The following is a 16065-nucleotide window of genomic DNA, read 5'->3' on the forward strand; positions in this document are numbered from 1 at the left end:
ACAAGGAAAAGAGAGCTGAAATACCTGTATCATAATATTTCTCATAACTGATTAACGTTTGCCTTGGGAATTACATGATGTTCAGTGTATTTATTTTTTGCTACTTCTAGTGCTAGGTAGAATTTTCCATAAAAGATAAATGTATTCTTGGTCCCTTAAGCAATGCAGAAGGAGTAGCTAATATGTGTGTGTTACAATAGTGTACAGCCATCCACATGTACGCTATGTTTTCTATTTTCCAAATGAATTTTCGGAGTCACTTGGGTTAACAGGAGAGCTAATATTTCAAGAAGAGTTTAAACAAACTGGTTTGTTAATTTTTCCCTGGGGATCAAGAGCGGGAAATGGGGAAATGGCTAATAAGAGCAACCTAGAGCTAGTGATATTGTGCTGATAGAAGGAACTGAATTAACTTAAATGTGTCACGTTGATTTAAGATGCCTGTGATGTATTACAAAATGTGTTTTTGCCCTGCATATGCCACTGGAAAACAAACCATGCATTTTATTACTGTAATATCTTAAGACCTTATAAAAACTTAGCCAAAGCAAACTTATCTTTAATGGCATGTGTGTATTTGCTTTAAGATGAAAATACTTGAAAATATAAAAGAATTTGTAGGAAATAGGTAACATACATGAATGGCTGCTCTGATTCTTTCTGATCTATGAAACTTTCAGGGTTTTCCGGTACTCCCTTGCACATCTTTTTCTGAATGAGGCCAGTGTTTGCAGAAAGAACCTAGGGAAAATCTTGATGGTTTGGTCCCCTCTGGAAGAAAAAGAAAAAGCATGTGAACACAGAAAGGTCCCCATGTGTTTCACAGTCCCCCTGGGACTTTTTAGATCTTTGCATTGCAGGCCAGATGCAACCACAGGGAGCCCACACCATGCTGCTTCCAAGCACATGGACAGACTCTAATGCAGTCTGGCAGCATGCCCCAGAGTCCAAAATATGAATAGCTGTCACTCAGCATGAGTAAGTTTCATGGGCTGGCCCTGCCTGGATTCCAGACACCCACCAAAGCCACTTTATCACCCTGCAGCTGAACAGGGGACAGAAAACAGGACCAAGGTTCATGAGTTAAAGTCTCAGCGAGATCACTCACCAAATACCATCACAGGCAGAACAGACTCAAATTGGACATAGTAAATGAATTTATTACTGAAAAAATCAAAGCAGGATAATGAGAAGTAAAATAATTCTGAAAAACACCTTCCCCACACCCACTCTCCTTTCCAGATTTACCTCCCCCTCCCGTGGCACAGGGAGTCAGAGAATGGGGGTAATGGTCAGTTCATCACTCTTTGTTTCTGCTGCTGCTTAGGGAAAGAAGTCCTTCCCCTGCTCCAGTGTGGGTTCCCCATGAAGTTCTCCATTAACTCCTCAAGTGTGAGTCCATCAGACACCCTTACAGGGGGTGCAGTTCTTCGAGGACAGGCTGCTCCAGCTTTGTGTCCCCCACAGTGTCACAAGTGCTACCAAAATCTGTTCAGCTTGGGTTCCCTTTCCCCAGGGGTCTGCAGGTCCCTGCCAGGTTTCCCATGGGTTCTCAGCTTCCTTCAGGCATCCACCTGCCCTAGTGTGAGTCTCCTCCATGGGTTCCAGAGGCACATCTCCCTCACCACAGCCTGCAGGGGAAGGAATCTCAGCTCCTGTGCCTGGAGCACCTCCTTCCCCTCCTTCTCCACTGACCTTGGTGTCTGCAGGGCTGTTCCTCTCATGTATTCTCACTCTGCTCCAACTGTGTCACAATGATATCTGTGCAACTGTGGGATTTTTTCCTTCTTAAATATCTTATCACAGAGGTGTTACCATCATCTCTGATTTGCTCAGCCTTGGCCAGCAGCACGTCTGTGTTGGCCCAGCTGGGGTTGGCTCTGCTGGACAGCGAGAGAGTTTCTGGCAGCTTCTCACAGAAGCCACTTTTGTAGTCCTCCCACTACCAAAGCTATATAAACCCAGTGCAGTAAGATTGATGGGTATAGATTTCTTACCAAGTCCAGAGGAAAAACAGAAAGAAAAAAAATCCGTACCATTGCTTTTCTTCTAGTTCAATTACAGAGCAACAACCTGATATTTCTTTTACTTAGAGATTTTATAATCACCTATATATGTGCTAAAAGTGTGAGTAAAATATTGTCAAGCCATGATCAAACCCTTATTTCTGTTCTATTTTGCCCTACGCTAAGAATAGGAAGGCAAAAGTAAGTAGCCATGTTGACCCTTGCTTTTCCTCATAACTTACAATTTTATAGAACCTTGTTTTTGCAAGTCACTTTGCCTTTGTCTTGTTTTGGAAGTGACTTGTTTGCCAGGCTTTTTCTGTCTTTTTCAGCCCTTTGTCAATAAAGGTTGTGTGCATTTAGAGAAGAACAAAAACATCACAACAAATCCAGGCTAGTTTATTCCCAGACGCTTCACTTCAATCATGACCTTGGCATTACTTACCCACCAAGGAGGAAGGACTGGCCAGCAGCTGATCGTGACTTATCTGATGGGCCAGGATGAACCTGGTGGATACTATTGATGCTAAGCAAGAGGACAAGAAGGAGGGCCTGAGAGATCATTGCTGGTCACTGAAAAATAGTGTCTTATTTGGATAACCTGCAAAACATAAAATGTTTTTAAACAATAGGATCTAAGAGTCAGCAAGGCTGATAATAACTAAAATTACAATCAGGTACAAATTATTCTTGTACTCTTTTTGTCGCTGACTATGATTTTGACTGAATTTGTGCTGTTAGCTCATTTATACCTTTCTTTGTCTCATTGTAATTTTGGCTAAATTAATGGGAGAAAAAGACAGAAAGAATCTTTGATTTCTTTTTTTGGACCTGTATGCTGAAAGAAGGATGAGATTATAATTTTAGTAATGCAATATTATGTATTTTCAAAGATCTTTTTGGACATTGGGAGGTGTGTTTTCCATATAGGTATAATAACTTATCCAGTTAAAATCATTTCAGTCATATTCACTACATTTCTCTGATATTTTTAATCCTATGGGTAGTTCCTTAACTTCAAGTTAAGGAAGTTCTTCAAGTGAGTCTGAAACAAATACCTTTCCTGATATTAATATACATGTCTTCAAGGCCCTTAGGAGTTATTTACATCAAACAATGATAGGAGCTTCTCTGTATAACCTGAAAAAAACCCCAGAAAACACCCCAAATATCCTGTGTAGGATCTAGCCTCTTTTACATCTCACCACCTGGCTTACAAGGTTGTATATATTTCAGCTGAATCATTTATGACAAGAGAAGCCGTTAAAGTTTCTTTTGCAGATTGTTTAGATGTGGCTGCCAATGAAAAGACCTTAATAAGTTAGCTATTGCAGCTGTGCTTGGATGCACCCAAGGCACTTTCAATTTTGCTATTATTCAAAAAATCTGGCAATTCATATTGTTGCTCCCTGTTAGCGCTCTTGATCTGGGCTCTTCAGGTTCCTTTGGCTCCAGAGTTAGTTTGGGTTTGCCTTTGTTTCAGAGGCAGCCTTTTGAGGAGAGTGTGCATGTGAGATAAAGAACACAGATTAAGCATATTCATTAGGTCACATTTCAGTGACAGAGAGTTAAGGCAAACTCTCTGCTGAAGTCAGTGTAAAGTTTAACTACTTTTTTCCAAGTTACCTAAATGGCACTTCCATATTTTACTATTATTTTGTGACAAAGTACAGCTTTGAATGTCCTGCTACGGAGTGCAGAGGTCCCTTGAAGTGAAAAGTTGGCACTGATCAGCATTATTTTATCATGAATGTTTGTGAGAGCTTTTGTGGTACTTTGCCAAAATGAATATTTATTAAGAGATACATTACTCACTTATATCTAGTAATACATCTGGATAAAGGTAACAGAAAAATATGAGAAATATGTCAGCATGATTTATCTGCAGATGTAGAAAAAGTTCAGCGAAGCTTTTCAATGCATGCACCAGGAGCTTCTCTAGAGAGGTTGTACTGCTTATTGATAATAATTTGACTAGAGAAATGCAAGGCACTCTTTACCTCCTTTTCCCTGGCAGAGTTTTTCCCCACAAGTTGTATTCCTGTCCAATTTAATTCTGCAACCTTGATGACTCCTGGAAAAGGAATTGCAGTACCAAGCAAACACAGCAGCTCTTGTTAGCACAATTTCCAGTACTCAGTATGGGACAGTATTGTCTGAAAAACCTAATTTTGCCCAGTAAAGCAATTTTTTTAATATCTTCCTTATTGTTCTGCATCTCTCCCTTCTCCTAACTGCTCCAATTCTAGTCTCACTAGCTGAAATGAAAAGGAAATTATGGAATGGAGAGAAAAAACCAAAATGTTTAGGATCATCCAGCCATCACAGAAACAGGCATAGCTCCTACATGTTTACAAAAAACCTCCCCATAATTTTTATGCTATGAGGAATTAAATTTGCAGTCTAATAAATGCACACAGCAATTACAAAGTTTGAGCATCAATACACTGTAGAAGTTAATGATTTGCTTAAAAATGTACTGGTAATGGTCAGATATTAGCTTTTTGAGTAATTCAGTTTCTGAAGGATGTACGGGTTTTTTACTGCAAAATTCAGACTTAATTATTAGATGTGATTTACATTCCAGTACAGGCTGTGATAAATGTTTACTATGAAACTTGTAGCTGTAAAATTTTAATTATACACTGAAAAAATCAGGTTAAGTGGAAGGCAACATTTAAAAAGATTCACCTTTATCTTTGTTTCTGGTCCCATTTAAGACGAAACACTGAAACATTTGCATCTTGCACTCAAATCAAATCACTGATACAGTGAAATGCTGAAGGGCAGGGGGAAAATCACCGAGGTCAGAGTCAGGCTGAAGTGGGGTGTACTCAGTTTGGCTCCTGGCAAGTGATGCCAAGGGATCTGGAGTTCACTCACAGGGATTCTCCTGGCAAGGGTCACTGTAGGCAGCTGCCAATTCTTATTGCACAGCTCTGTTACTGTACCCAACAACAATTCTTCCTGGGATTTTACCAGCTGAGAGTTCCAGGCAGACCCCTGATGTTTCCCAGATCTGCTTTCTGAGGTCGATAAATAAACCTGGAGGTTTTTCTTTACTAGGATATGCTTTTTACTTGATGGAATTTTTGGTTTTTCAATGTTTTTTTTTTGTTAGCCTAAATAGTGCAGTTTTTCTTTTAAAGAAGTACTTCATAGTTTTATCATTATTTTCAAGGGGAATGTTAAAATAGGGCAGGACAAAACAGAAATGTTCTCTTCCACCTCAGAAATAAAAGTAATAAATATCTATGGCCTGCTAATACTCTGATAACAAAGATTGAAGTATTTTTAATATTGACTTCATCTGTGGTTATACCACATTTGACACAATTATCTTGACAAATTGCTATTAAATGGAACAGTTTTCTGTACAGATGTTTCATATGCTAGCTTGTCTGTTAGCCTGGCTATTTATTTATCTATGCTGTGCATCTTTGTGATGGATTTCAAAAGAGCTAAATTGAATATTTTTGCATAACTAGACTAGGTTCTAGGAAATGTTATCCTATGGCTACTTGTCCTCAGTGTGTGTCAGATGATACAAATCACCACAGTATGCCCTCTATTAACTTGAAGCATTTGCCCTGATGTCTCCTGGGAAGACTTGGTGCATCAGCAAATTAATGTATAAAGATTGTACCTGTTGAAAAGTTTTTTTTTTCCTTCACTTAGAAGTCTTTATAGGTCAAAAGAAAATAGATTTAAATGCTACCTACTCAACTGTAGTACCTAAAGTGCTAGTCAACCCCTGGTGGGTGCCTTTTATACCTTCCTGAGTGCCTTTCTTAAATTGATCTAATACTGACTCTTCTTGGAATTTTTTCATGTCATTGTAGTTGGCAGTAGCAGACTGAAATCATTGGTGCTGTTTTGTGGTTAAAATCACCTGCGAAAAACCTGTTCAGAAAGGAGCATTTTACAGAAAGTATAATTGGGTTGAACACAGTTTTCTGTTGAAGTTCACAAGGTTTGATTTCTGAATGCAATTATTTGATAAGACACATAAGAGAATAGGCAAATATCTAAAAATAAGTTCAAAGAAGTAAAGAAGCAGAAGAAAGTATGAAATATTAACTGATATTTTTACACAAATGGAATGAAAAATATTAATCAACATAGAGCATCCCAAATAAATACTCAAAAATGTTTGCAAGGAGATAATTTGTCACAAGAATCAGACAGATGATATGAAAAATTCCTGTTTGTTTTTATTCAAAGCCACCGTTCCCAGAATCATCTAATCACTTGAAGCAACTGCAGTGCAGCACATTTGCACATTATTTTTCTCCATCTTCTTTTTTTGCCAAAAACATAAAATCCTCTAGCTATACTTAAATTTCTTTTCTGTTGCCATGTTGTTTACATGCATCAAACAAAGATCAGAGTTTCTTTGTGTTAGGTTTATATAGACATAAAAAATGAACATAATGTCTCTCCAAAGATTGTGCAATTTTATCACGTAATGAGTACATGAGTAAAAGAAAATTTTAGAGGCAGAAAATTTTTAGGAGTCTTACTGGAAACCCTGGAATAAATATAGGAGCTGCATGAGATAAACTAAGAGTAAAAACTAGGCGCCTATTCTTATGTGCAAGTACTTGAGATAATAATTGAAACAATAGGAACCATCTAAACCATATCTAATTTATTTGTGTGAGTATATTGTTATTCACCATAGAGTGCACTGAATTATAGCCTGAGAATTATACTGTATAAATAAAAATCCTGGTCCTTGTTCAGCATCTGCATCATTGTTGATTGTCTTAAAGGTAAATGTCACAAAAAAGAAGAGAAGAATTTGAAGGAATACAATTACAACTGAAGAAAAAAAAAGAAAAAAAAAAAGAGTAGATTTGTTTTGGAGTCCCAACTTGAGATTTGCTGTCGCCAAATCTTAGAAGGAGACATGTTTTTCACTTGTAAACTGAGCTGTAAGCGAGTAGGAGACACATATAACCCCATGATGATATTTAAAAGAGAATAGCTTTGCTTTAATGGGAAATAGTTGATATAGCTGGGAGAAAATATCCTCAGCAGTATTTCAAATGTAGGACTGAGAGAGAATATTCTCATGATAAGAGTTACTGCTCTTTATTTTCTTCTTCTGTTCATTCTACTGTTCTGGAGTTTGACTAAATTTATATGTATGTTCATGTCTACATACATACACATATACATCATAATAAATGCGTCTCAAATTTTATTATCCTTTAAAAGAAAAGCAGAGTAGGAACACCATTTTGAGATGGCTTTGTTAAGAGACAGGATATTTCAGTTCCAAGTCCTTAAATAACCTTATGTTCTTAGGCAGTACTTATTTGTGAATTGATGACAGTCCTACTCAACACAGAGTCAAAACTACTTTCCTTCCTGGAACTGATGTGATGAGAGAATCCGGGTCACTGTGACACAACAGGGTCAGTCCTGAGAATGATTTGAACCTGGCACTTCACTCCTAACTGGACCTCCCTGTGCATGGTCAGGCTTCCTGTCAGTGCAGGACAGAGCAGAAAATTCTTTCCATCTTTTCTTTGTTGTCTTTTAAAACAGGTGGGGTTTGGTTTGGGTTTTTTTTGTTTTGGTGTTTTGGTGGTTTTTTTTCGTTGTTTTTTTTTTTTTTTTTCAGACTGCTTCAGACCGTCCCTTCCAGCACAGAAGAACATTACTTCTTGTCCAGATCCTGTACAGACTTCACCATAGCAGAATTGTCATTCCTTATTGCAGCCATTTCTCTTCAGCCCAAACAAGAGGCAGCAAAATTAATTCAGTTTGACCCCCATTTCCCACCTCAGAGGAGAAATTGAGAAGACAAATCTTTTAGGATGAGTAAGAAGTGCATAGGCTAAAAAACCAAGTTTTTTCAGGTGCTTATTTCTGTGCACAATTACAGAATGTTTGTTTAAAGAACAAAGATAATTTTATAGCAACCCTTAAAATAAGAAGTCATCCCATGTAAAGGCAGTTGTCTATGCTGTAGAGTAATGAACAGCACAGCCATAATTTGGCTCATCAGTACTGTATCAAAAAGTCTCCATAATTGCTACAATATGCACTTTGCACAATTTCAATGTGTTGAATTTCTGTCATTTATTCTAAAACTAATCCTCCTTTAAATGTTTCCTTTCTGCTGAAGTGAGTTGAAGAATTCTTTAGTTAACACCATTAGCTTTTCATGGTATCTAAATCTCTTCTGCCATGAGCATCAATACTACAGTGCTGCTGTCTCCAAGCAGTTCTGCATCAGTGCCTGCAGATGGAACATGACAGATACAGTAATGTTCTCCACACAAATTGCTCTCTACATATAGGCAACAAGCAAAATAACATGGAACATTCATTGCTCTGTGACTGCAAAAATTACAACTGTATTCATTGTGTGCCGGCTCAAATGCCTGAACCAATCACAATATACAGCAGTCATAGTGAATTTGAAAAGCCATGTTTTGAGAAACAATGCATCGTCTTGTTCCCATGGGGTTCCTGTAAAAAGCAGATTCCGATTGTAGACTTCTTTTTTTCTTGTTTTTTTTTTTTTTTTGTTTGTTTGTTTCTTAAAGCATGGAAGTGATAACTACCTAAATATATTTGGGTTACAAACTGGATTTTAGCCAATGATCTTGATTGTTACCAAAAGTTGGACTTGATGGTCCAGGAGACGTTTTCCAGCCTGGGGGATGCTGTGATTCCCTTAAATGGGTAGTTTTGCTACATTTGTTAATGACAATACAATTCTCACCTTCCCTGTGTATTTTTTTTTAATGGTGCAAAATCATCTACTATTCTGCCTTGTATTTAATGAAAATCTGCAAAGAATACTTTATGCTTTAATAAAGGATATGATTTAAAGACACCTCTTCTTAAAAAAAAAAAAAAGCTGTATTATATATTGTGAGTTAAATATGTTATTAAAAGTGGTGTATTCTTGGTGTGCTTATATGGTTTACTCCTTTATACAGATTTTTTTTGTTGCAGATCAGGAAAATGCAATTGAAGTTGCTGTTATGTTTAAGAAAATTAAGACAGTTTTGAAGCACAGACTGTAAAATTATTAGTATTGAGCAGAACAAAGTATTTCATAGAAACTTACTGAAACTCGATGTAATGTAAATCGTGCATGCAAAGTGTAAGTTAATGCCCATTAATAATCAAGCAGTTTAGTAGTAAAGTTCTTAGAATCTCAGTCTCCAAAAATATTGTAAAAGAAAAGGTCTGCTTCAGTTGTCAGACAATTTGACTGTCTGACTTAGTGACATCTTTTGTCTTTAAGAAACTGCATTCTTGCCAGGCAAGAACCCTTGTCTATGATGGATCAAATTTCCCTGTGGGAACATTGGACTGTTTGGCAAGAACAACATGGGAATCATACCTGCTTGGCTCCAGAATATTTATTTTCTATCTGCACAGGAATGGCGGGACCTGAAAAGGAAGGAAAGAAGATAAATTTGTAAATTTTAACAGCATTCATTAATGGATGGTGGACTTCTAACCCTGTCAATTACTTTTCCAGTTTTCTTCCTCCCTAACTCCTTCAAATCGTCACTCTGGTTCCTCACACTCTTTCAAAAGTTTTCATGTGATTCCTCTTCACTGTGATTGTCAGTCTGCCCGCTGCTCCTGTTTTTCCAAAACATGCCATATTTTCCTGAAGAACTGATTTCCCACTTGACAGTGTTCAAGCTGGGTTTTTTTTCCAGTCTGGCTTCGCTTTTCCAGTATTTTACACTGCTTTGGCCTGTATTAGCAATGTCCTTTCGTACTTTAGCACATTATTGTCCTCACTGTCTCAGTTACCTCTTACTCTTTATCTCTGTTTATACAGTTTTCAAGAGTCTCCCCTTTCTTCATTTTTGTACTTTATCAACTGTACTACCAGCTGCTGCTCTCTGAAAATGTTTGTTATGTTAGTAACTTTGAATTGTTTTCCTTTGTTTATTGATGTTTTTCAAGTTTCAGAACTAAACTAACCCCCTTTTTTTCCCCCTATCTCTATGACATTGTTTGATCCCAGAGTTTTGGCTGTCTCTGTAATGTAGAGAGTTCCAAATCATATATCAGACATTTTTGCAGCTCAAATCTTCCAGAGCTAATCATTTTGCAAATATGTTCTCTGGGACATCTGCCTGCATTTCAGATGAGCACTCTAGAAATGACTGTCACAGTTTAAAGTGTTGCTGCTATTCTAATCCAGAAAAGGATAAAGATACTTTAAAGATTTAAGTGATGGGAGGTAACAAGAGAATAGTCAGCCTTGTACTCAATCAGTGATGGCAATGGTGTCTTTGTGAATATGAGAATAAATAGCTCCTCTTTGACATAGAAGAGAAGGGCAAATTGGTAGCGAGATGGAAGATGCTGAAGATGATCTAATTTAAGCACAGATATACCAGCATTACGTTTGTAGCCACTTTTTGAGCTCCCTTGATGAAGGAAGACAAGTTTTTTGTTTAAGACTCTAAGAAGCATAGCAGCCAGATTTGTGGAAGTCTTATCCAAACACTCAAGACCAATGAAAGCAATCATTTTACCTGAAAGGATAGATTAGAGATAATTTTCTTCATGGTGCCGTGGAAAAAGAACGTGAAATATTTAGGCATTAGTTATCGAGGTGGATCTACAAAAATGTGAAAGTGGAGACCTGTCCTGGGTGTCTGTAGTGATCACAGTGATCCATGGAGGATACATTGAAAAGTGCTTAAGGGGAGGATTGAGAGTCCCCTTGGATATGCTGAGCATTTCCCATGGTCTGAAATGTTGCCTGAAACAGAATTGTGGTCAGAAGCTACCTGTTCTGCATGTGTGATGCCTTTATGGCAGACTTTTGGAATTCTGTTGCTCAAAGTAAATCATTAAGCTACTGGAGATTGTCTGACAAGTCAAAACTGGGATGAATTTTGGCTGTGGAGTGGTCATCAGAGACACTGATAAAAACAGGTTCATCTACATGAAAAAGACTAAAATATGGGCTAAAACTGGGGGAGAGAAACATTTAGATACTGTGAAGTAGTCATTTGGTGAAAGAAAAGTCTGGCAGGAGAAGGAGAAATGGCAGCAATTACAGGAATACAAGTTTATTTTATAAGAGTCCCTCATCTTTACCACTTTACCAGAAGTGTGGCTGGAAGGAAAGAATGGATTTCTTGTTAGAAGGCATAATTTTCTAAATGTAACAAATTGCAACTGAAATTTAACCTAAAATTCATTACTGCACCGTAACTTTTAAAAAAAAAATTATTTCTGCTCCAGTCAAAAGCATGCTTTATACAATCAGAGAAGCATTTACATTATGTCTTAAGCCTAATTTTAGCTTGCCAAGTCAACAGGCCTTTTGTCAGGCACTAAGAGTAGAGGGAAGATACCTGCCTAACCCCAGCTGCCTTTTGGGAACTTCAGGAATGAGGATTGATGCTAGGAGACTGAATGAAACAAAACTCAACTGTAGCTCTCCTTCAGAGATCTCTTCCTTGGAGGTAAGCACAGCAACCAGAAATGGAAGGAAAAGGAAGAGCCAAACCCCAGCTGTCTGGTGTCATCTAAGCTGTTTGTGCAAGTGCATTTCCTCTTTGATGTTCTTGGCAATGGCAACTAACCAGCTGGGACGTGTGTCAGCTTTTTCCCGGGAATGGAGGGGAGGAGGAACATTCATACACATACACTCTTGTCTCTGGTCTCTTTTGGGAAGCAGCAATTAACAGCTGAGAGGTTATTAAAAATTTCTTCCTAAATTGCATCTTATCTATGGCTTGCTCCTTTTTAAACAGTATAACAAATCTTGATGAGTGGCGGGGCTTGTTTTAAGACCACAAGACTAAAGGCAAAAAATTTGATGAGGAAACAAATGAAATCATAATTATGAACCTCTGGCCTAGGTCATGTGAATGTGGGCTACTTGGTTCAGATGGCAAACACCTTGAAACCATAGTAACACCTGCCACAGGTGTACTACCTAGATAATCATTCAGCCTCATGGCTTCTGGGGCTGCTAGCTGTGCTGTTATCAGCCACCCAAATAAGCTAAGTTGGCATACCTGCTCCGCTTTCCCAGGAAGCAGTCACATCTCTGATGGCAGCATAAACATGACTCTTGACTGAGGTAATGATTTTTATTTCTATTTTTTTTTTTTTTTAAATTTAAATAAAGGCTGTAGCTGTGAATGTTTGAGGCTTGGACCCTTCAGAGGTCTCTGTTAATGTGCAGCTTTTTGTTTCACACTGTTTATAACCTCACACAGTTATGGTTCTTTATTTTTTTAATTCCTATTTTGGTAATACAAGTTTTATGACTCTCTGCAGTTCTGAGGATTTCAGAATAGAAATAACTTTTCCATTGAACAGTTTTGCGCTAACTTTTATCAAAATTTAAATAAGGCCACATAGTTCAGTAGCAGTCACTTGACTCAGCATCTTCTATTTCCAGGAAATAAACATTACCACTTGGGTAAACAAAATGTTTTTCTTTCCTTTCATCTTTTGGGTATTGAGATAGAAAATAAAATGTAGGACTGTGTGAAAGAGTGGATACTATAATTAATCTCTTTGTACAGCTCCTCTCCTTCTCTCATTTCTTAAACCTAGTAAAGCTGTACTATTGCATCTCATTCCTCTGTTGTGGAACACCTCCTAATCTATCAATTTAATCAGGTATCCTAAGGATTTTTGTCAATTTATCTGCCATGTCAGACAAGAAGCATTGGGCTAGCATACACCCATCACTGTGCACTAAAAATCAGTGGGAAATAGCCCTGTTTACTGCAGCATTTTATGCTGAGTGTAGTTAACACACTGCCGTTCAGTAAACAAAGTACTTTGTAATGTGGAATATATTATTTTGCTATAAGGTATTTTGAAATAAGGTGGCATATTTCAACACTTTTCTTAGTGGCAGTATTACAAGTATGAAGAGGCTGGGTTCTGATAGATTGAGGAGCACATAGCAAATCAGAAGTTACTTTTGGTGGTTGCTCCTTTAATGAGATGTATCATACAGCTTGGATTAATTCTCTGCTGTGTGAAGCAACTTATCATGCCAGAATATACAGTATATTGTCATGGGCTTTTTTTCTTTTTTCTTTTTTTTTTTTTTTAATCTTTTTGATTCTCTGGTATTCTGATGAATTATTTGCAGCATTTCCCTTTCACTGCTGCTAGAATAATCAAGTTATATTTCTTGAACATCAGTCTATCATTTTCATTGACTTTCTCCGTTGTCAAAGAGGGGGAGAAGGGAAAAAAACCCCACTGCTTAATTTCACAAGACATTCTTCTATTTCCTTTGCTCCTTTGTTTCTTTGCTTCCTTTGCTTTCTTTGTTATGGCTTTTAACTTAGAGAAGACTTTTAAGTTCCTTCACTTCAGTGTAAGCTAATGAAGTCTCATTATTTATTTATTTTTTAAATGAACTGTAGTTTCACCACCATAGTCCTCTGAGCTTTAGATGCTTTCTCGTCCATAGCATCAATTAATCATTGTCAGGATTATACTTTTCTCTACATACAGAATATGCTTAAGAATTTTTGCAATTTTTTTTCTTTATTAAAAGTAAAAAAATAAAAAAAAGCACCCCAAAACAAACAACCCACACTAAAAAGAAAAAATCAAAACGCTAATAACTTTTTGGTAACCAAAAAGCAGCTGCTAAATTCTCATGTTGTCACATTTAGCAGGACTTCAGGCATAATTGTTGGAGAGTTGATGACCTATTTCAGTCTTACTTTCCTAGTTCAACTGTGGCAAACTTATTTCTTTTTAACAAACTGCCCTGAAAGTGTGCATCTCTACCTGAACAATCAATATTGTGATGCATATCCAGAAATTTCTTTATCTTACATAAATAAGACATCAAATTCAGAAAGCCCAAACTATAACAGATTTCCTCGTGACACAGCATTTTTGAAGTGTTGTTATTCTGGTTTTTGGTTTTGTTTTGATTTTTTTTTCCTGGTATGTTAATTTCAAAGGTAATTCATTTACGTTTCAAATTACTGAACTTCTTCCCTAACCTCCTGGATCAGCTCTTACATCTAGCAGAAAAGACAAGTGGGTGTATCGTTATTCCTTGGAAATGTTTAGGACATATCTTTTTAGAATCTTTTTTGAAGCTGAGTTGCTTCCATCATACACAAGCCTTATAAAAATGTCATGAAAACAAAAAGGTCACTTCTGGCTTCTTTGAGTGACGTTTCTTAGAGTTCAGGTAATGTTTGGATGATCCTACTTAATTTAGCAGGAGGTCTTTCATTGGAATCTAATCATAGATTTATTAGTTTGGGGATATTACAGATGTTTTTCTATGTTTACCTTCTACACCCATTGGAAGCTTTGTCTTTCTTTTTGAGAATCACATTATTATGTTCTGACCAGATAAATGTTTCCTATTCTTATGTCAGTTATTCAAACATTAATTGTTTTTAGCTTTACCTGTTAATATCTAACTCCATTTCAGGTTGATAGTATGGTCTCATGCATACATTGTCACCCTTTCTTACAGAGCCAGAAAATATCAATCCGTTGTCAAAATCACAGGTACAGACCCCAAATATAGCCATGGCACTGTCATAATAATCTCTCCAACAGCTGAGGATGTTTATTGATAGGCAAGTCAGACAAATATTGCTTTCATAGCCTTGCAAGAAACAAAATCCGATTTTACATCGTTTTTTGCATGGAGGTAAAATTTAATCCCAGAATCTCCAGAATTTTCGACCAAAAGTTAAGCATTAGACCACACAGTCATGTCCTTAAAAGTTTGTTAGTCCAGGAACATAATAAAAACCCCTGTGCCATTAAACCATAAACTAGCTGTTGAACTAGTGAGAGAATTTCTCTTTGTGAGGGTCTGGTACATGCAGCTGTTTTATAAGCCAAGGGAAGTCATCACTGCTGAAACAAAAGTCAAAATTACATAGATTTGGACTGAAAATACCAGGTTTCCTTTCTCCTAACTCCACTCTTGATGAATCAGTATGTCATGACATTCATTTCTGGAAAATCATGAGCAAATTTGTGGGAAGGACAGAGTGATCATGTCTTTTATCCTCCTCTCTTCTTTGTGATATTCTTTATAGAATATGGCTCATTTTCCCCACGTTCTAATCTCAGTATGGATCTCAGAAGCTGAAAGAAAAAAGTGTTTGCATGATTGAAACCCACTTTATAACTTCCTGTAGGTCTTTTTTATTTGTGCAGGCAATTAAGGGGTATATTTTCAACAATAGCTCCCACAAAACAGGCTCTACTGAAATAAGTACTTGCAGAAAGAGAATAAAGACAGTAACTATATTGAGATTGTGTTGGACACCGTTCTGACTGTATATTCAATATTTTGATATTCAAGTTCAAACAAAAGTTACATTGGTCTGATCCAGAATCCTCTGAAGTAAACTTCCAGTCATATCTATGTGTTGAGGTCTACTTGGCAAATTGTATTTATACAGCAGAAATCCTTGGTATGGCTTTAGCTTTGTAAAAAGCATTAAAATAATGTACAGAGGAAAGTCTCATTATCTGAGAGAGTGTCAAGTTAGCTAAGTATTTTTGAACTGCAAGAAAAATAATTATGTCTACAAAAGCTCTAATTTACAATATAATCTGTAAATATATTTTTGATTAGAAAATCACAAGTCTTACTTAATGATCTTTGATACATGAGGACCTTTTGGTGACAGAAACAAAAATTTTGTGGATTTGACAAAGCCAAAAATACTTTTATGTTTTACTCAAAGTGTTTATAAGGGAGGGAGATTTAAAACATGTAGAATATAGCTTAAAATTAAAAAGCAGAAAAACATTTTTATTGTATACCCAAAATGCTAAAATAATTGCAAAATTATGCAAATTTTATGATAGACCAGAAAAGCAAGTAGATTTTTGTCTAATTGGCACCTTTTGCTGATTCAAGTATGTTAATCAGAGGGAGCCCTCATAGTTTTAACAGACTTTCCTAATATATTCAGGTAAATTGAACAAAATAATTAAATGTCTAAATATTGATTTAAAGGGCTCCAAGTATTAATGAAGTTTTGCACTCTCCTTAGCACGGGTTAGCCTGTAGTTTACA

General features: G+C 36.7%; 1 long non-coding RNA gene across 2 annotated transcripts in view; it reads left to right on the plus strand.

Moving 5' to 3' along the window:
- The first annotated feature begins 11967 nt into the window (after positions 1 to 11967).
- The window catches only part of LOC136292203 (uncharacterized), a 41119-nt gene continuing 37021 nt past the window's right edge, over positions 11968 to 16065 (plus strand). For both annotated transcript variants that reach the window (XR_010721851.1, XR_010721850.1), the window contains exon 1: positions 11968 to 12102. This is a non-coding gene — a long non-coding RNA (uncharacterized lncRNA). The remainder of the gene's footprint in view (positions 12103 to 16065) is intronic.

This window comes from Chamaea fasciata, unplaced genomic scaffold (genome assembly GCF_029207755.1).
Source record: "Chamaea fasciata isolate MVZ Bird 193981 ecotype frontalis unplaced genomic scaffold, bChaFas1.0.hap1 SCAF_7, whole genome shotgun sequence".
Lineage (NCBI taxonomy): Eukaryota > Metazoa > Chordata > Aves > Passeriformes > Sylviidae > Chamaea > Chamaea fasciata.